Consider the following 21,865-nt stretch of genomic DNA (forward strand, 5'->3'; position numbering starts at 1 on the left):
CTAAGGAGGAAAAGAGGCTATTCCTGGTACACTGACCCAGCTTTTATGTGGACAACATGAGGGCAGGGGAGTGTTTAGCCAAATTGTGAGGTCAATATAAGCAATCGCTGGAACATGTGCTCAGGGCATGAGAGGCCTAGTCTTGAGTCTGGAGCTCGTGGTAGGGGGTGGGGCACAGCTTGAATCATGACCATGTGTGAAGACCAAGACTCCAGGTCAGCAGCAGTCCATGACTTCGCGCTTAGAGCACCGAAGATGAGTGCCTAGGTCACTCTGACCGTAGAACCCAAGCCTGACTTCCTTCCACTTTGCATGGCCCATTCCTCTCTTGGGCCTTGCTATCTTTCCCTGTAGAATAAAAGGCCACACTCACCCCCTCCTTCTTCCCAGCCTTGTCCCCCAGAATTGACATACCAAGCCTGCCCTGAGGGAGTGGTCAGGACTAGACTAAAGGGACAGTTGAGAGGGCCATTCCCCGTTTTTGATTGCAAGGACTATTTGGTGGGAACGTTGTCTCAGTGTGACCTCTGATCCAACAGAGGAGCCATCTAACCCAGACAGACAGACGGGATGCTCTGTGGAGTGACGTGTGAGCTAGCCTTTGGATGAATGGGATGGGAGAAGTGGGCAGACGGAGCTGCGCTGGGGTTTTCGTGGCTGTGAAGCACTGCTGTTGTGATGCAGACAGCTTCAGGGATGGGAGAGGGTTTCTTTGGGCTCATCGTTTTGGAGGTTCTAGTTCATGTCCATAGGCCCTGTTGCACCGGAGTGTATGCGGAAAAGATTGTTTACATTGTGGTGGCCAGGAAGTGTGTGGGGCGGGGTGAGGCTGGGTCTCAATTTCCTCTTCAAGGGCACACCTCCAATAACCTAATTTCCTCCCTCTAGGCTCCATTCCTGAAGGTCCTACCATTTCCCACAACCTGGGAACCGTGAACTTTTGGGGGACATTGAAGACCCAAACCATGACAGATTTAAATTCAAATCCTCAACAAATTCCCTTCTCTGATCTTTAATGTCCTGTCTATAAAGTGGGCAGGGAACGGAGATGTATATAAAACCCACCCATGGGGACAGGCGCTCGGTCATTGAAAGCTATTAGAGTTATCATGCTGAGATGGTCCAAAGGTCCTGCAAGGCCCTCCTACGAGGGCTGATGACTGCTAACTTAGTTATGGAACAGCATCAAAGGGTCTGAAACAAACTCACTTCAGCAAGCAGGACCCTCTCGCCCCCTCACCTACCCCACTCCCTCCCCACCTCTGGCGTCTCTGCCCACTCCCCTGGCACCAAGGTCATCCTGGTGGGAGGTGAAGGTCATGGGGGAGTTCTCACTTTCAGAGCTTGGAAAATAAAGCGTTCCAACAGGAAGGCTTATCAGTGTGCAGCCCGGAGGTGGAGTTCTGAAGCGACACAGCCTGTCACAGGCCAGTTGTGGGCACACGGGACATTCTCCCTCGCTTCTGGGAGTGCCCCCATTAGCCTTGCAAAGCTTTTTTGCGCTGTTCCTCTGGGTTTAGCAATCCTCTTTCTTTTTTTTTTTTTTTTTTTTTTTTTTTTTTTTTTTTTGGAGCTGGGGGCCGGACCCCGGGCCTTGCGTTTGCTAGGCAAGCGCTCTACTACTGAGCTAAATCCCCACCCCAGCAATCCTCTTTCTTGAATCTATCCCAAAACCTGTTCATGGGAGCATGGAGAACCATAAAGAACCATGACAGTGGGAGCCCCATGTCCCCCAACTGCTAACTGGGCCCCTGCCCAGCTGGGCTTGGGCTGTAGCCACTGTGGAGCACTGAATAGGTACATGGCCCCACTATGCTCTGCATGGACCACCCTGACCACCTCATGCCTGCAGCCTCAACTAGGCAGGGGGTGTTTCTAGCTGAGACTGCACCTGGTGTGGCAGCTGCCTGATCCTCTCCTCCCAACTGCGGAATGAAACACTCAGCTGCCAACCAGCTGTGCTCAAACATCCCGACTCGAGCATAACAGCTATGCTTATTTCTGCAGTGGAGGCCAAGGCTGACACATACTGGATACCCTAGACACTCTTAATCCCACCTCTGGGACCTTCTGGCTGCTTCCTTCAGCATAGCAATCTAGCACTCTTTGCTTTGGGACACAAATTCTGGGCACAGGGAGCCCAACTAACCACTGTTACCATGGCAATGCCTGTGTTGACCACTTACATGAGGAAGACATTGTACTGAACACTGATGTCCATGATATCATCAAATCCTCAAGTGACCCTGGAACCCTATTTGTCTCCCACTCTTATAAAGGAGGAGACATGCCCAGGCAAAGGGACAGTCCCGAGGGTATAGCACAAAGATGGCAGGGCTGAGAGGTGAGCCTCAGTCTATAGCATCCCAGAGCCGGAGTTGTATTGGCCACACCTGTCCTCTGCCCTGGCCCTCCAGAGAGGCGTCTCTCTACAGCTGGAGCTTCCGGGCCTTAGCCAGCTTCGGGCTGGCTTTGCTTTGGGGATGGCCAGATGTAGATGACAATAAATCCGTGTTGAATAAATGAGCGGATGCTTTCGCCATCTCCAGGACTGGGAGGAGCTGGCACAGATCTCCCTAACTCCTCATTCTTCTTCGAACTTCTCCAATTACCTGCTCTGGGTCTAAAGAGAAAAGTTGGACGGCCTCACCCACCAACCCACTCCGAGGCTTCTCGGCACAGGCCATTCATCAAATGCTGCTTCTTTATAGGATACTGGGTACAGCTGTGTTCCTGGGGGCCAGAGGTCACAAGCGTGAGGTTTGAGTTGCTGTGTCCCCTGCAGTGCAAGAGCACCTGTATACACTTCTTTCCATCCAGCTGTGGCTACAGGACCAGCCTGGGCTATGTCATGTGTCAGGAGGCTGTGCCCATGTTGGCTATCTGTTACGGGTGGACAACTACAGAGGCAGCTTCTTCGTTTCTCCTGTGGCCACTCCAGGCATGTCCCACAGTGCCCAGAGAGACCCTGGCACACTGTGTGTGACTGGACCATTCTACCCCGAGTCACTTTTCTCCCCAACCAGGGCTTCCTGAGATCATCTTGTCTCTGGTCAGCTTTTGGGGAGTCTACTATAAGCCAAATCCCAGAACCAGAAAGCAACAGAAAAGCCACCTGACCTCATGTCCAGCCCACTCCCCTGATTCACAGGCTTCCCTTCTAGAGAAAAGGAGCCCAGGAACTCAAGTCAGGACAGGTGAAAGGTTTGTGAGGGAGCAGGCTTTCTGGTCTCAGTAAGTCAGAGGCGGGTTCCCAGGCGAGGGCGGGATGCGGGTAGGAGTGGGGGGGCGGGGGATGTGGCACTGGAGATCCAGGCCTTGATGGCTGAGCAGAGTGTGGGAGGAGCTCGTGCACACCCTGGGCCTCCCTGCTGAAGACTTTGCAGACAGGGGCCTGACTCTGAGACACTGCAGTAGAATTCCTTAACAATCTCTGTTCCATCATTTATCTTCTAAGCATTTTAAAATAAAGGACCCCAGCTGGATCAATAATCCCCCGACCCATCTAAGCCATGGAAAATGGGAAGCCGCCCAGGCCTTCCATCTCCACAGATGAGAATCACAGAGGGGCCCGGACCCCAGGCCACCTCCCTGTCAGAACTCTGGACAGGAGGGGCTGCCAGACTCCAGGAAGGAGACGTGTGGCAGCCGCCTCAGTGACACTCCTGGGCCCCATCCAGGCCACTCTGAAAAGGCTCAGCTGCTAAAATCATCTGCCTGGACCCTCTTGGGCCTGCTTTCTGTTCTTTCTGCATTTTTTTCCCTTAAAAAACATTTACTGCTCTTCTCAAATGTTAAAAGTAACACATGTTCATAGCATAAGAGTCGTATAAGCAGAGAGGGAAAAAACAGGATTGCTCATAATGGCACAAGTGACAGCATGTGTGTCACACAGTGGGTCCAGCCACCTGAGGGCAGGCCTACCTTGCCTGTTGTTTGGAGACAGCCACGTAAGAACTTTCTGGGGTTGGGGCTGGGTTGGCCTTGAGCCTGTAGGCAAAGATGGGCAAGTGGATGTTCTGATGACGCTGTCTCTCTGTCCATGAACATAGGATACTTCTTCCTGCTGATAAGCACCTTGATCTCTCAGTGTTTTGTCTACTTCTGCATTGAGTCGCTCTGAGAATATCATCCAGACGGACCGCACCTGCTTTCTGTCCTAACACTATGCGACATTCAATCTCCCTGCAAACGTCATTAGCTATGCCTGAATCCCCATGACATGAAGACATTACAGCGTCACGGATGACTGTTCCCCAGCACCGTACCTCCAGGCTTGCTGTGAATGGTGGGAACAGAGAAAGCATGCCTGTCTTGTTCCCTGAAAGTTCAAAACTGTGCGATAAACAGGGGGCCAGTAAGATGGCTCTGTTAGGTGTTACAGGTGCTTGCTGTCGAGGAGTTTCATTCCTCACGTTGTGGAGGGAGAGAACTGACTCTCACAAGTTGTCATGCGATCTCCATACATGTGCTCTGGGCTCCATGCATGTATACATGTGTGTACACACACACACACACACACACATACAAATACAAATAAAATATATTTTTTTAAACCTCAAAATGGCTGGTGAATGCTCAACCAGCCACCATGTCACATGCACATGGCTCTGACTCGGTGTCAAGGCTCAGAACTTATGCATGCCAGGCACTAAGGGACTTGAGTCCCAGGAGTCAAAGACACGCAGGAAGTTGTGACAGCAGCCCCTTGTGCAACACCAGCCTGAGGGCACAGAGCCAGCCTCCTGCTGGGGCAGGTCTGTTTTGTCATGGTGACACACAGTAGGGCTGATTTTCTTATTCCCAGATGTCATCTTCAGAGCTCTGTTGGTGGATGCCCTGAGACCTTACTGACAGCTCCTTCATCCGTGTTTGCTATTGTGATGGCTGTTCTTGGTCGTCAACCTGATTACATCTGGAATTAACTAAAGCCCAAATGTCTGGGCATGCCTGTGAGGGATTTTTCTTCTTCATTAAATCATTTGAAACGGGAAGACCCATTTTTCATCCAGCTCTTTTGTGATGGGAAGATCTGCTGTTAGTCTGGGCCACACCTCCTGCTGGCAGCCCACATAAAGGGCACAAAGGCAGGAAGCTCCATCTCTTCGTCTACTTGCTCTCGCCCTTCTGAGCCGGTCCATTCCATCGCTGGCCTTGGAGCCTCCTTCTCTGGGACACCAGCGCATACTGAAGACCAGCTGTGACATCCAGGCTCGAGGACTATTGAATTCTTAGCCTTTCTGTTTAAGGCCGGCCATTGTTGGATTCGCTGGATCGCAGCCCGTAAGTTGTTCTAATATCCCATAGACAGATTCCTTTTATCAGTTCTATTCCTCTAGAGAACCCTGATGAACACAGCTATGACTACTTTAGTAAGTCGTTGCTGGCTACAGCACACCCAGAGCACTGATCCCTGCGTACTGCTCAGCACATGCTTGACACGTGTGTTGTGAACCAGAACAGATCACAAAGAGGAAAAACCAGCCAGTGCCCAAGAACTCCATCAAGATTCCTCAGAGCAGCAATGTACCCCAGGCAAGGCTTGGAGAGGTCCAGAGCCGCAGCTGGTTGTCAGACAATGATGCTGTTGGCATCCCGTGAGAAGAGGTAACGTCAGCATCCTGATTTACAGAGCGGCTCTTGCCTGAGTTGGGCAATCAAGCAGCTCAGACAGCCTGGGTCCAGTTGAACCCACAAGTCTCAAGACACTCTCCTGGAGGTGGGAAGTCATGAGGGAGATCTCCCGGTCCTAGCCAGCTATATTTTCTTCCTTTTTGGGGGGTGGGGTGGCATTGGGGTTCAGAGGAACATCATGGTGGGATGGAAGGAATGACCTGGGGAAACAGGTTCTATCTGGTATCTGAGGCCTACTAGGCCTACTAGGTCTCCCACCTCCAAAGCCAAAGGCCTGCAGGGCACTGCTCTGCACTGAACTGTGCCCCTGTGTGTTTGTGTGGGGGGGGGCAGGGAGGGGAGAGGGAAGGGGCGGGGACAAGGGGAGGAGACAGAGGAGAAGAGGAAGAGGGGAGAGGGGCGGGGGAGAGGGCGCCAGCCTCATGACAGGACCTCTGAGACCAGTGAGCTCCAGGCCCTCTGTACCCAGGAGGTGGCAGATGACCCAGCATAGCTGGGCATGGGCAGAGTAGAGATCAGAAATTGATTAACTGAAAATCTACAATCTAAGGTCATGGGGGGAGGCTTAGAATTTCACAAAGAAGGTTTTCCAGCTGGGACCCTCCTCCTGCAGCCTCACAATTGTCCCTGCTCAGGCCCAGGTCACACGGTCACATGGTGTGTGCCTGGCTCTGTGGAATGGCCTCTCCCTGTCTTTACACCCTGTATTCTCTGTGGCAACATGGAGTAGTCTCTGAAATACGCATGCTACACACTGACTCTTTACATGCATTGATGCCCACCTTGTTCAGCTATGGAAGATAGGAATAGGTTACTTTTAAAATAAAAACAAATGAATTGTATTTAACGAAATACTGCCCTGCCCTACACACACACACACACACACACACACACACACACACACACACACACACACTAAAAATCAGAATCCTGCAGGTGAAACTTAGAAGCACATCCAGACTACTGGAACGTGACAGGTTTGACTTCAGAATGTGGATGCTAGAGGAATCATGGGAGTGATGGCTCACCTCCTCCATCTTGCAAAGGGCCTTGGTCTTCCAAGGCTCAACCCTGTCCTCTGGTCCCCATCTAGCATGGCCTCCTTAAGAATTCCAGACAGCTGGGTCCCAGTTGTGATCTGGGGACACCAGATGTGAATGTTACCTTGAAGCAGGCTGAAGGGGCAATGTCACCGCAAGAGTGGGTGTCACCATGGTGCTACCCTCAGTTCAGGCCCCCACCTGGTGCCCTGGGGCCACCAAGACAGATAATCGTGGGTCCACACTTGGCCTTTTCATCACGAGAAAGGCTGCTGTAGACTCAGTGGTCATTTGTGGGACTTCAGAAGGTCATGAGAGCCCAAAAGAGGAGGGTATGATTGGAAACAGAGGGACATGGCCTGACTCTCCCTGGAACTTGCCTGGTCTGACTCCATTCTTGCCTGAGAGCCTTGAATTCACTCATCTCGCAGGCCTCAGTTTCTTTATCCAGTGCATCCAGGGATCCTCACCTCAGGGACCACAGAGTCTGTGCTAAGCACACTATTCCTGAAACACAAACACATTTATGTCTCTCCGCAGTGTCAGAATTGATTAAATAATGTCGAACTCACAAGTTACAGCAGTTCGCAGATTATCTTTGGCCACCTCACCAAGGAGAAGGCAGGTTCTCTCATTCCAATCTCATTCTTGCTCACAATAGTTTTTATTTCTCGTCTGGAAACTTCACACACAAATACAGTGTTCATTCTAACCTGAGTTGCTAATATCAACTCTCATATCAAGATGTGGGTTACAGGATGGACGTGAGGTAGGCTACAGCAGTGCTCTGGAGGGTTTGGAAGTGGGGCCGATAGAAACACAAACAAGTCTGTGTTGGAAGGAGAGCAAAGGAACCCTAGAACCGGCTGCAGGGACACTGCTGCTGTAGAGACCAGGCCCCAGAGCTGAGGATGAGAGTCCAACTATGACGGGAAAGGGCAGACCTGGATCTAGAGCAGGAACAGAGGGTTCAGGTCCAGGCAGCTGAGTAGGTGTTTGGAAGGATGGCTGATGAACAGGCTGCATGAACAGCAAGGGATGAACTGAGGCCCCAGCACAGCCAATGGGTTCTCTCCCTGTGCATCCAAGGGCCATACATCAGATGTCAGATGGGGATGGTGTGGAGTCAGTGCCATCCCAGAGCTAGATGCGATCTTTTTCATGCAGTCCAGGTAAGGGAGCTACGCCCTTTCTTTGGTTTTCTGTGTCTAATACAATATTGGGCCTATTAATATCCCTGAATGTGATTTTAATACACCCATGTACCTGCACAGTCTCAATCCAACATGGTCATCATCTTCAAAATGGAGTCAAAAAAAAATGGAGTCTCTTAGGTCTGTGAGGCACGGTCTGAGAACCGTTTTACACAATACGGGGAAACTCAGGGCACAGCCTGATCTCCGTAGTCTCTGAGACTGGGACAGATGCCCCACATGTCAGCAATCAGAAAGGCTGGGTCGCATGCTCTGCCTTTCTCTCTTCCCCGTCCACAGGGAGCCCCACAGGTGAATCGCAAAGCAGGAGGACACACTCTCCTGGTGTTGCAGAATACCCTGTCAGACAGAAGCTCTGCCGCCTAGACCGGCCAGCTGGACATTGCTGAGGTCCCCAGGGTGAATGAGGCAGTGTCTGGTGCCCTGTGTCACAGAGCCAGGCAGTATACAAGGCAGCCTCAGTGGGGAACCAGCTTCTCGGATAGAAGCATGGGTAGGGGCCCTGGTAGACCCCATCTATCTCTTCCCTCTTAGGACACAGAGAGAGGGATGTGAGGAAGCAATCTCCAGGCCTCATCAGCACACCTGGTATCCTGCCGGCTAGATAGTCCACGGGAACTGTGAGGAAATCAGAGTCACATCACGGGCTCAGTAAAAGTCACTTGGTTACAGCAAAATGCCCCCAGCATGACGAGTTTCATGCAGTGTCATAAACACACAGACTCAAACAGGCCTAGATGTGCCTTTGGGAAAAGGATAGCCCAATGGCATATGGGTCCAGGGTCAGAGAGGGAGAAGCCCTAATGGACATCCAGAGTATTTGCAGAGGCTGTGGGCCAGCAATGGCTGTAGCACACAGACTCTTGTAAAGAGTGTGTTCCTCAGGGCTCGTACCTCATGGTCTCAGACTCTGTATGGGTAGAGAAGGCCAAAGCCTGTGGGTAAGGGGCACAGTAATGTCAGCCCTGAAGCTGACCACTGTCTGAGGGACCCCAGGCCACAGACAAGCAGACTTCAGACACCACGGGTTGCCACCACGGATAGATACCAGGAGACACAAGATCAAGAACTGTGCTGCAGGACCAAGATTCAAAGAAAGAACGAGCAACAAATGTGTGGCAGGGACACTCTATGACCTGGGGACATCTTGCAATCCTGGCAGAGGTCATGAAGGGAGACTGGTCAGTGCACACACGCACATGCTGATCTCTTGAGCACGTAGCCACATTTCTCACCTCTCCAGCAGCTACACAAGTCTCTGTCCAGTTGCCAACTGACAACATGTTTCCTCCTCCCTGCTTCTGAGCCGCTGATGTTCAGAATAAAGAATGAGAACTCCGTGTCCCTTTCCACAGGACTCTGAGGTAGGCCCTGGTGGTTCTGAACGTTCAAAGCCACCTCCCATTCAAAAGCTGCCAGAACTACAAAGGCTTTCTGCAGAGGTCTCCGAGGCCTGACCTGTGGGTGGCAGAATGTTGTCAGGACATAGTGGGCTGGCTCATGCATGGCAAGGTCAAGGTCAAGGACTGCACTCTCTGGGGTGTTATCCTAGTGATGACTACTGTGAGGGCCCTGGGGACCAAATCTCTTTCCCAGTGCCAACCAGACTCGCCTGGATCTGGAAAGGGCTGGTGTTTGCCGTTTTTTTTTGTAGCTGGGCTGGTGTTTGCTATTTTTGCATCTGGGCTGGTGCTGGGGGTGGGTAGTAACTGAAAATGGGAGGGGGCTACTGGATCTAGCCATATCTGAATCCAGATCAATATGGCCTCAGGTTATGGAGTCAATTCATTGTCTTTTTGGCTTCACCTCCTTTGAGTTCAGTTTCTGCACCAAGAGTCCAAAAAAAAAAAAAAAAAAAAAAATCCAGTGGTGTCACAGTGTTCTCATCTGAGAGGTACCCCGTGAGGACCTGCATCTGAGGACCACAGGGTGGTCAAAGTTTCTGCATTGTGGTAATAGTTGCTGGAGAATAGCTTTGTGACCTGAATGCTCTGTAGTCTATGCTCCTCCCTTTCCTGCCAGCCCAGGGCCACGGGGTCCTCATGGGAACAGTTGCTTGAACTTCAGGGGGTCCCTTTCTGCTTGTATTGAAATAAATGTGATTGTCATTTGCAAATGTGTTGGTGCAAAGGTGAGCATGGTCCTCTGCTGCATAGCCACTGCTACCGTGCATGACTTTTCCTCTCATTTTTGAGGGGAGGCTAACATTCCCACAGGCATCTTTTGCATGATGTGCCTTCCAGTTGCATGTGCTGTGCCTGTGGTTATGCTGCTCTGGGGCAGCCAGTCTCTTGAGTTCAAGCACCACTGTGGATAAAGCGTCGATGTTCCTCCAGAATGTTATGCTGCATCCTGTTCTGGATGGGGAAGGTGCTGAGAGGTGGGGCGTGTAGGGGGAAGTATCCCAGTTTGTTTTCAGTTGCTGTGACAAAAGAACATTCTGACTAACGCGACTCGGGAAGGAAAGGGTTTGTTTTGGCTTGTATTTCTAGGTCGCAATCCATCACTGAGGAAAGAGGAAAACCAAGTCAGGAATGCAAGACAGGACCTGGAAGCAGGAACTGTGGAAGAATGATGCTTACAGGCGTCCTCACTGGCTTTCATATACAACTCGGGACAGTCTGCCAGGGGTGGTCCTGCCCACAGTGGGCTGGGTCCTTGTAGATCAATCAACCAATATTTCATTCACATAGTAGCAGGCCAGTCTTAAATTGAAGCTGTCTCTTCCCACCCGATGCTAGGTTATGTCAAGTTGACGATAAAAACAAGAGGTGCTGAGGTCATGAGGGTGGATCCATATGAGGGGAAAACATCTGTATTAGTCGGCTTTCCCTTGTTATAGTGAAGTACGCAAGACCAAAGACCTATTTACGAAAGAGATTTATTTTGGTTTTCTGGTTCTCAGTTCTGGCCCAAGGTCAAAGGCAACATCTGGTGATGGCCTTCTTGTTGGGAAAGTCTTGAAGTAGCTCAAGATATTATGGCTCTGTGTGTGTGTGTGTGTGTGTGTGTGTGTGTGTGTGTGTGTGTGTGTGTGTTCTTTCAAAACCACCAAGATAAAATCATGATGCTCCACTCTTGTGTCCTAACCAATTCCTATCACATTTACTACTACTGTTACTACTGCTACTACTGCTGCTACTATCATTGATGCTACTATTGCTACTGTTGCTACTACTGCCATTGCTACTGTTGCTGCTACTATACATTGTTGCTACTACTGTTGTTACTACTGCTGCTACTGTTGCTACATTACTGTTACTAGTGTTGCTACTGTTGCACATTGCTACTACTGTTGCTACTACATTGCCATTGCTACTACTGTTGCTTTACTGTTACTGTTACATTGCTACTATTACTGCTGCTGCTACGTTGTTACTACTGCTACTATTGTTACTACATTGCTACTACTGTTGCTACTGCCGCTATTGCCTACATTGCTGCTACTGCTACTACTGTTGCTACTACTAAGTACTACTGCTGCTGCTGCTGCTGCTGCTACTACTACTACTACTACTACTACTATTAATTGATGTGTATATAGGTATATACATGACATACAACATGTATAGAAGCCAAAGTCAACTTTTGGGAGTCAGTTCTCTCCTTCTATCTTGTAGACCCAAGGTCTTTCTTGTATCTGTTACACCGTGTTCTCTGGCCTAGCTGGGCTGAGAGGTTCAGGTGATTCTCCTGTCTCCATTTGTCGTTTCACGGTAGGAGTGCTGGGATTACAGATGTATGCCGACACATCTAGCTCTTTATGTGGGTTCAGGGAACCGAATTCTGGTCATCAAACTTATATTTACCTACTGTGACTTACTTTTACCCAGTGAGCCATCTTATTAGTCCAGCTGTGGACTATGGAAGACGACTTCAGCGTATTCTTGCCTGGATTCCAGCTATGAGGCCAAGACTAGGATGCAGTCAGCTACCTGCAAGCCAGGGAGAAAGGCCCCGGCAGCTGCATGCATTGTTCTCCAGACCTGTATAAAGGCTGCGGAGTCACCTGGTCTCTGACTCTCACCACAGCTCACAGAGACCCAGCATGCACCCAGAAGCACCTCAAAAATGCAGGACCAGGCTGCCCATTGGTCACATAGTGTAGGAGTCCTGGAAGTGGTAACACAAAGCTGGACCACACCCAGGAGGGGAAAGTCAGGATGAGAGAGCAAGGGGACAGGTGAAGGGAGCTGTCCCAGGCAGCCTTTGGGAACATGGGAGGGGAACACTGGGGCAGGGGAGGGGAGGGGGCGTTATCTAAGAGCTCACTAGGTACCCAGTGACCTGTCAGCAATCTCCATCCACTAACCCCATTCTAGCCACCCAGAAATCATCAGAATTCCTTTGCTTCTCCCACCCCATCTTGTAAATCAGCTCCATCCAGCACTGGCTCTGGGGCAAGGGCTGCCTCCTCTCCCAGGAATCAGGGCTCTTCAGTTGCCTCCCAGCATGCACAGGGGTCGACAGGAGAGAGAATTCCAGATCCCCCATCCCACCTGTGTATGTGTGGCCCAGGCTACCTAGCTCTACTGCAGAGAGCATCCATGTTCATGGCTGGGGCCCGAGAGCCAGAGTGGACAGACTGGGCTTCTCGCCACCTCCTTTCTGGAAGGCATGGGCTCCTTCGCTTGACTCTGGCAAGCACACTGGGCTGGCTGTGAAGTCCCCAGGGGACAGGGAGAAGTGAGACACTTCCCGACAGGGCCATGGCAGGGGAGGTGATTGTCCTAATGAGAACCAGAGGTAGCTGGCAGGCTCTCTCCTGCGTCCCATAGTTGTATGATTGCCAGACTGGAATCACAGAACCTGCAGTCTGCAGAGATGGCTCTGGCTTCTTAGAAACAAGTCTGGAGTCTGCCCCAAGCAGAGGCTCAAGGGGCTTGTGTGTTGTGTCTGGGTCACCATGGACCTTGGTTCTTTTTGCAGACAACTTGACAGCTAGCAATATGGTCGATAACAGATATGAAGACTTCCTTGGGCCATTAAGTGTTCATCAAGTCACATTTCATCTTAGTTGTCACACTCTCTTCTTCCCCTACAGAGGAGGAGACCAAGGCCCTAGGTGACAAAGCCCCCAACAGAAGCATCCAGTGTGCTGGTCTTAACATAATCACCTGAGCCCTCAACGTGAACGACCCCACTTCAAACCCAAAGTAGATGGAGGGGAAGGAGTCTGGGTCTCCTCAGAGGGTGGCCTGCAGTATCCAGGCCTCTGAGGCTCAAGGTCAGCTGGTAGCTTCCTCCTGCACTCCTGGTCTCTCAGACCAAGGCACAGAAGATTCTCAGGGTACATTTATTGGCAAGATTTCACTAGGCCGAGTCCATTCCTCTGTTGCTTTGGACCTCTCTCATCCACACTCCGAAATAGGAGCGGGTTCTGCTTCACAGTTGTTTCAGGAGCTCTGGGAAATGTCTAGCAAGCACTCCGGATGGGGACAGCAAGGGCCTGAGAAGGGATGCTCCCAGCCGGTTCTTACTGTGTGGATCAGGAGCTGGTTCAGCACCCATTAGCCAAAGGCTTGGGTACTAAGGGTTCTGGTGCAGGGAGGGCTGAGGGCAGGTGTACTTAGAAGACCACCTGCTCAGTGGGCAGGGTAAGGAGCTGAGCTACAGAAGTCAGTCCTGAAGCAGAGCCAGCTGGGGTCCTACTGTGTGCCAGGCATTTGGCAGGGCTCATCCAAGTCTCACAGTGAACACAGTAAATGACAGTAAAACAAACAAACAACAAAAACAAAACAAAACTGCACATCCAACTCCCTTCCACAGTGACACACCATCAGCTCTTCTCTAAATTTTTTTTTTAAGGTAAGCAAAGCCACCACTACTTAGTCCTTGGATCCTTCCGAGGACTACTGAAGTCCTGTTCATAACCACTATAAAGTCATTACTTCCCCTTCCCCATTCAGAGAATGCAGAAGCGAGGACTAAAAATGACCTTTTAAGACACTGATTTTTAATTTAATGGGGCTGGAGAGATGGTACAGTAGGTAAGAGTGTATGCTGCTATATGAGAGAATTCAGTACCCAGCTCCCATACTGGGCAGCTTACAACCATCTATGCAACTCCAGCCCCAGTGGAATCGAATGTCTTCCTCCGATCTCTACAGAAACCTGCACTCATGTACACACACACACACACACACACACACACACACACACACACACACAAAGAGAGAGGGGGGGAATCTCACTGTTCTATATGGATACATTACCTGTCAATTAAAAAAATAAACCCTATGGCCCATAAGAAAGGGTAGAATAGAAAGCGGGACATCCCGCAGGCAGAAAGGATTCTGGGAGAGAGCCAGGTGCTAGAGATTGGTTTGGGAGGGTGGAGGAGTACAGTGCATGGGAGCAGAAGTAATCAGCCACATAGCAGAACTTAGATTAAAATAAATGGGATAATAAATAATGAGCTAGTCAGGAAACAGCCAAAGCTTACGGCCAAGGTGTTTGTAAATATAATTGAGTCCGGGAGTCCTTATTCCAGGAGCTTGGGGCCGGCAGGAGAAACCTGACATCAACACATACAATTTTAAAATATTGTTACAAACTTATTCATTACTAATTGTGTATGTGTGTGCGTGTGTGAATGTGTGTACATGTGTGTGTGAGTGTGAGTGTGCATGTGTGCAAATGTGAGTGTGTGGTGAGTGTGTGTGCATGTGTGCAAGTGTGCATGTGTGTGTGTGTGTGTTTGTAGCTACGTGGGTGCCACAGGACACTGTAGAAACCAAACGATAACTTTCAGGTCCGTGGTTCTAGGGATCAAATAGGTTTTCAGGCTTACATACAAGAGCTTTTACTCACTGAGCCAACTTTGGGGGCCCAAGAATAATAACAGGAGGAGGGGTCAAGTATAACGATTTGGGAATTAGAGGAGCTTTTCAGTTGTTACACGAGTTATGGTCATGAAAGGTAGTGGATAAACCCCTGCACCACTGGACTCGCCTAACTGCACACAATGATTTCTAGAGTTTTGAACCCAGCCCAACTGTTCACTGAGCATGAGGTTAGGGTGGGGACATGGTCAGATTACATCTGTCTCACCTCCCCCAACCTTTACTGGAGTCAGATGAGCTCCATCAAAACAGGAGAGTCACCAAGTCCAAGGAAAACTCAGAGCATACTCTGAGTCCACAGGCATCCAGGCAATGGACAGTTTAGAGTGAAATTGGCATTAACCACACACATATAACTGATATCTGCACGGAGGGGTTGGAGTGCTCACTGGTAGAGCACTTGCCTAGCGTGCACAGGGCCCCAGGCTCATTCCCCAGTCCCAGTAACTATAAAAAAAAATAACTATCAAGTTCATTCATAATTAAGTAAAAGTGAAAATCTTCATGGGGTTAAAAAGTTGAGAAAGGAGACTAAGCCACAATGCATTGTTCTTTGCTGCAGATGACAGGGTCAGTTTGTCCTGGTGTGTGGGGTAAGGTGGTAGGGAGTACGAGTGGAAGGACAGGATGCCGTGGCCTTCATCACGGAAGTCAATGACACGCTAAGCTGTAAACCTGAGGGACGGCTATGCAAAGAAGCTATCAAGAATATGAAAAACAAATTCCCAAATAACTCAGTTTTAAAGTGGAGAGTTGTCCCCTGATGCATAATTAGAGTGGGTGGATGGGGGACAGTCTGGCTGGTGGATTGTGTAACTCCTTAGATTGAAGAGAGGACATGCAAAAAAAAAAAAATCAGGACTCAGGGGCAGGATGGATGGCTCAACAGTGTGGAGCACCTGCCACTCTCGCAGAGGACCCAGCTTTGATCCCCATCACCCATATGGCGGCTCACAATGTGATATATGGTATATACAACATATGTGGTATACACATATGTCGTCGAAACACTCACATATATAAAATCAATTTAAAAATCTGAAAGACAAAAGAATTAGACTCAGAATGGGTGCCCAGCAACTAGGAGTTTGAAACAAGCTAAAAGAAAACATGTGTGTGTTGGGAGGCATGGGGTAATGTCAGAGCCAAGGGAGAGGCCTGAGTGTTTAGGGACGGTAGGCCTGGGTAAAGAATGGGGACCTTTCTCTGCACAGGGTGCATGACCTGGTTCCAGCTTCTTGGCCTGGCCTGCACCAATGGATCCTAAGGGAACCCCCAGGACGGGGCCATGTGTTTCTTTTGCACACAGCCCCGCACAGCTGCACTGACTGGATATCCTGGCTATCCAGCCTTCTGCAGGGAACTTGGTCCTGCCTTCAACCAGATGTGAAGCCAGCACTGATGTTTTTCTGCTTGAAGCCTGCAGGAATGAGGGCCAAGACCCAATGGTAGTCTGAGAACAAGATAACATTCTGGTTTCCCCTGTCCCCTGGTGGGAACAAACATCCCTGGGTGTGGGGGAGGGGCAGAACCCTGTCTCAGCCCATCTTCCTTTGGCTTCATATTTCTGGCAGCTTCCCCAGTTCCGACAGCAGCTGACAGCTTTCCTTTCTTTCTCCTTGAGTTCCAGGCAGATGCCACTTCTGCTAAGCCCCACTTCTTCCCTGAACCCTTCCCTTGTAAGCACAGCCCTGCCTGCTCCCTAACAACCTGGTGGGATTGGAAGATGACCACTCCTTCCCTCCCATACGGAGCTTTCTGACAGGCAGCAGGCTCAAGCCCTGAATGGTAACCATTGCTGCAGCAGCTCAAAAGACACAAAAATCCAACTCTGAAGGAAGCAGGAACTGAAGGAAGGGGGACATGGCAGGTAGGAAACACTAACGCATATCTGTAAGGACAGACCCCAGACCTGACTGTGAATTTGGGGGAATCTCAGGGTTTCCTTAGAAGCCCTATTTTCCCCCCCTTTGTGCACCTTTTTCACCCCCTTTGTGTACCTACACTCAGACAATCAGGGTCCAGCTAGTACTCTCTAAATCTGGGCTTTGGAGCATAGGGCCACACTAGAATTCAACAAAGGAGGGAAGGAGAGTTGCCAGAGATGAACCCAAGCCCCCTCCAGCACCAGAGGCTTCTGTAAGCCTCCAGGACTGGATTTTACTTCAAGCCAAGGGGACGCATGCCTGCCTCCGTCTCTGTGACTATACATACTCGTGCTGTGGAGAGGACGACCTGGAGATCACCCATTGCAGGCTTGCTCTGCAACTGACCTCCCTTGTTTGGCACCCAAGGCCCTCCAAGTTTTGAGCTGTAACACTTCTCAGAGGGAGTGTCCCTCTGCCACCAAGAGTTCAAACGTTCTTCACTTAATCCCGCAAGGCGGTCTGTTTTGATTGGTTTGTCTCGCTTAAGGTTCTTAATCCTGAACTGACATTAAAGCATCTCTCATTTGCACTGTTCTCTGTCTGCCCAATACTTTCTTGGAAGAGGATGGGGAAAAAAAAAACAAACCCAATTGGAAGCAGACTTGGTCTCCATTACACTTCCTTGGTGGCTGAAGGGTCAGGGATACAGCTCATAAATCCTTGGGCCTGTGCTGGGTGTTTCTTGGACCACCCTTGCTTTCCAGGGTAGAGTCCAAGGTCTGGCAGCTTGGTGTCACCTGAGAGCTTGTTGGAAAGGAGTCTCTCAGGCTAAAACCTCAGATATACCAAATTGGACCCTGCACTGGAACCAATGCATGGGGATGTTAGAGTCTGGGCTCACCGCCTTCAGGGGGCTTGGTGATAGCCTCACATGAGCCAGGAGGTAAGTGACAGCTGCAACCAGGGCTGGATTTGGTGTGCACCAGCGCCCCCAGTGGCAGGCAAGAACCATGCACATTGCCTAGGCCTCAGTTTCCTCCCCTGTAAGGCTCTTCAGGGAGGAAGTGCATTTCACACATCATTCTCCTTTGGGCCAGGCAGACGAGCCCTGTGGGGACAGGCATGGCAGGCAAGGGCTGCCATCTTGAGGCTATGAGGTTCAGGAGCCAGGTTTTCTGTCTGACCTGACTCCAGACAGCTGAAGTATGACCCAGAGCAGACGGATCTCTGAACGTCTCTCTCTGAACGTCTGGTGGCAGTGAGGAAGTCCTGAGTAAGGGTAAGTCCCTCTCAGTGGAGCTCACAGGGGAGCCTGGGCAGGCCTGTGTGCTCAAGACATTTGTTAAATTGAATATCAGAGAAGAAGATATGCAGGCCAAAGTCAGCCTGAAAGGAAGATTGAGGCGTACGGGCTGTGGGGGATGCGGAACCTCCCTAAAGGAGGAAGCCCTTAGGCTAGAATAACCTGGAGAAGGGGTAGGGAGATAGGTGTCTGGATGAGGAGAGAGGAAACAAAGTTCCCCATCTTGGATGCTGTGCTGGAAAGTTTTATGTCAACTTGACACAAGTTAAAGTCATCTGAGAGGAGGGACTCTCAATTAAACTGTCTCCGTAAGACCGGCTGCAGGTAAACCTGTAAGGCAGTGTCCTAATTAGTGATTGATAGGGAAGGGCTCGGCCCATTATGGGTGGTGCCATCCCTGGGTTGGTGGTCCTGGGCTCTGTAAGAAAGGCTAAGCAAGCCATGGGGGGTGGGGGCAAGCCGGTTAGTGGCACCCCTCCATGGCCTCTGCATCAGCTCCTGCCTCCAGGTTCCTGTCCTGTTTGAGTTCCTGTCCTGGCTTCCTTTGATGAAGAACAATTCTGTGGTGGTAGAGAGATGATGAGGGCAGAGCCTGCCGCCCAGTTCTGGCTGGCGGGAAAGGTGGTGTGGGCTGGGTAGTCCACCAGGCCTTCACAGACTGACCTACTGGGGTGTTTTAGTGAGTCACCAACTGTAACACTGTCAGCCTTTAGACACAGCAGGAGGTAGGGGTGTTGACAAGAAGAAAAAACCAGACTTGAGCTTGGGCAGGGTGGGGTTGGAGGGTGCAGCCTGAGGTCTACAGGCAGATATCTGGAGGTGTTCCAGAGGTCTCGGGGCAGGAAGGGCTTGGAGACGGATTTCATCCCATCATCTGGGACCCTGGTGTGAGAAGTCACCTATTCCTGAGCTGAAGGACCTAAAAAGTGCTCTCCCAGGTGCCTGAGGGGTCCCCCACAGGGGAGGAAGCAGCCTGGGCATGATCTCATAAACACTGCCACTCTGTTCCTTCAATTGCTCCAGAACTGGGTGTCTTTTTTTCTTCTGTGGTTCTAAGCCTTGAGGGATGGACCTTCAGAAGACCGCTCTAAGCCAACATGCAGGTCGGTGGACTGTCCCACTGGCTGTGTCAGCCGCCTTGTCCCGAATCCATACCTTTAACCACTCACTGGTTTTTATCTTGAATCTCACTAGGCTGAAGCCTCTATGAGAGCAGGACTGTTCTTCAGCTTGATTTGTGGCATTTGTATTAGACCAGACCTGGCATGGATGGGTCTCCATGGAACCCACAGAACAGAAGCATATCACAGGGGGATTTATTGGATTGGTGTAGATGGTGTGGGCTGGGTAGTCCAACGATGGCTGCACAGTGGAGAGGCTAAGAACCCAGAAATTCCTCGGTCCACCAGCTGCATGCCTCGGTTGTCCAAAGCCGGTGCCAAAGGCCTAGAAGATTCCTAGAGAATTGCTTGTTAGTGCACAGTGGAAAGCCAAACAGCCGAAGAAATTGGGCTTTGGTGTCAGCAAAGGATACAGCAGCAGTAGCAACAGGGTGGATAAACAGTCCAGTGTGGTTAAAAAACAAACAAACAAACAACACCACAAAGAGCAAAAGCTTTGCCATCTGATCTCCTTATTCTGGGCTACCTGGAGAAGGTGCCACCCACGTCTGAGGGTGTGTCTTCCTATTTCAAATAACTTAATCAAGAAAATCCTTCCAAGATGCACCCTAAGGGTTGTCTCGTGTAAGAGTCTAGACCTTGTCAGGTCCACAATCAATATTAACCATCATGATGTGGGGGTGGGGCTAACTGGTGATGGACAGCCAAGCTGACAGATCAGAGAGGGTCTTGAGCTGGTGGCCACAGAGAGAATGCCAGAGAAAGGGCAGATAACCCAGGCACCCTCTGACTAGCCTACAGGGAGACTCCATTACTCAGTGCCTGTGGAGGGCTCCCTGGAGGAAAAGGACAGGATCTGCTAACCCACTATTAAGCCTCAAGAACCACAACAGACTCTGGTTAAAGAGACATGGACGAGATGTGGTCCAGGCACGTCCAGAGCAACAGCTGTTCGAGGTAGGAAAAGGGGCCTCCCAAGAGGCAGAGGTGGGGGGGAGAGGCTGAGAGTGGAGGTTGGCTAGGGAACAGCAGAGGATGGGGAGGAAGTGGGCAAACAGAGGAAGCAGCCTGCTGGAAGCAAGGAACGCCCTGTGCAAAGGTTCTGAACAGGCCCAGCTGCCGCTCTGTTTGGGAAGGACTTGATGAGATTCAGGGAAGACATGGCCTGACCCTCTTTGCACAGTGAAGTCAAGCCAAGGGGAGGCAGGGCTCTCTGAGGTGTCCCAGAGCAGCTGTTGGCAAGTGTGTGAGGGGCGGGGCAACTGGAGGCGTCTATGTCCCGGTCTCTTGTTTTGGTTTGGGGTGTGTGTGTGTGTGTGTGTGTGTGTGTGTGTGTGTGTGTGTGTGCCCCCATGCATATGTGTATTAAGGAAAAACAGCTGGGAGGCGGAGAGAAGGGGTGTTTCGAGAAACTTCCAATATCACTGCCCAACTTACAAACTTGGGATGGAACCTCTCGATACCTCCACAAGCAGAGCCAACCACAGGGCTCTACATAGGCTGGTTCAAGGAGCCTCACATCTGGGTCAGACACAGAACCCCAGCCTGCACAATGCCGGTAGCCTTTACAGACTCAGGCAATCTGAGAAGCCTTGATCCCTGCAGGTGCCAAACCCCCAAGCTGGCTATGCAGGGCCAGTAAGGCCTGGCTGTACTGTGCCCACGGGCATAACAGTGATTGGCTGGCAGGCTTCGTGGTACTGGGAAGACAGAGGTGACGAGTGTACAGGACCTATAAACTAAGTCACACTAAGCAAGAATACGTGGATGTGCAGGGGCCCCAGGTGTACTGGATCCACCAACCTGTTCTAGGCAGGAAGCTCTAGCTGGAAGCTGGACTGGAAGGTACACTAAGCCACACCGGCCCTGCAGACAGAGCCGTACTAGTCAATCTTAAGAGGCCTGGAGGCTCAGTCTTACTAAACAAACAGACTTGGCTATACTGGCCCAGCAGATCCAGCCATACTGGACCTGCAGAGCTGACCTTCCCTGTGCTAAGCAGAAGTACTGGAACACTGGAGAGGCAGACTCAGCCATATTTAGCAGGAAACAGCCTTACTGGACCCACGCACCTAGCCCTATCAGATAGGCAAATCCAAAGGTACTAAGAGGTGACCAGGTCATGCTATGCATCCAGACAGCTATCTAAGATCCACAGACAGGGTCAAGGGGCTACTAGGTAGGCAGACTTGGATGTCATATGGACCCTCAGATCTTACCATGCTGGGCTTGCAGACATGGTTGTGTTGGGCAGGGAGTCACAGTTGTGCCAGGCTGGCTGACCTCACTGTGCAGGGCCTGTAGACTCTACTATATGAGGAAAGATCTGTCCATACTGGGAGACACATTTAGCTTACTGGGCCCATAGACCCAGCCATATTAGACAGGAAGACTGAATGGCTGTACTGGGGAGGAAGACCCAGCAATAGCTGGCCTGCAGATCCAGCTTTACTTGGCCCACGGGCCTGGTCATACTATAGAGGCACATCAGGCCTTAATGAATCCTCACCCAGAGTCACATGAGGCAGGCAGACCTGCCTCTCCTGGGGCCACAGACCCAATTGTCCCCACTAGGATTTCTGCCACCCTGAGTTTGTGCCAAGAGTGAGGTCTGCCTCTCCAGCCCTTGGGTTCCCTCCCTGTACCTGTCTGTCTCTACTCAGTTCCCACATGACAACTGCAGCAGCTCCGGTCTCTGAGCTTAGAGTATGGGCTTCACATTGTCTCATGGTCCTGTTACCAAGTCATACAGCCCTATTATTGTCAGGTTCTAACTGAAACAAACTCTGAGACAGAGGTGGGGGGAGGAGAAGGTTTATTCAAATCTGGTCTTAGGAAAC

The sequence above is a fragment of the Rattus rattus genome, chromosome 11, assembly GCF_011064425.1.
Source record: "Rattus rattus isolate New Zealand chromosome 11, Rrattus_CSIRO_v1, whole genome shotgun sequence".
NCBI lineage: Eukaryota > Metazoa > Chordata > Mammalia > Rodentia > Muridae > Rattus > Rattus rattus.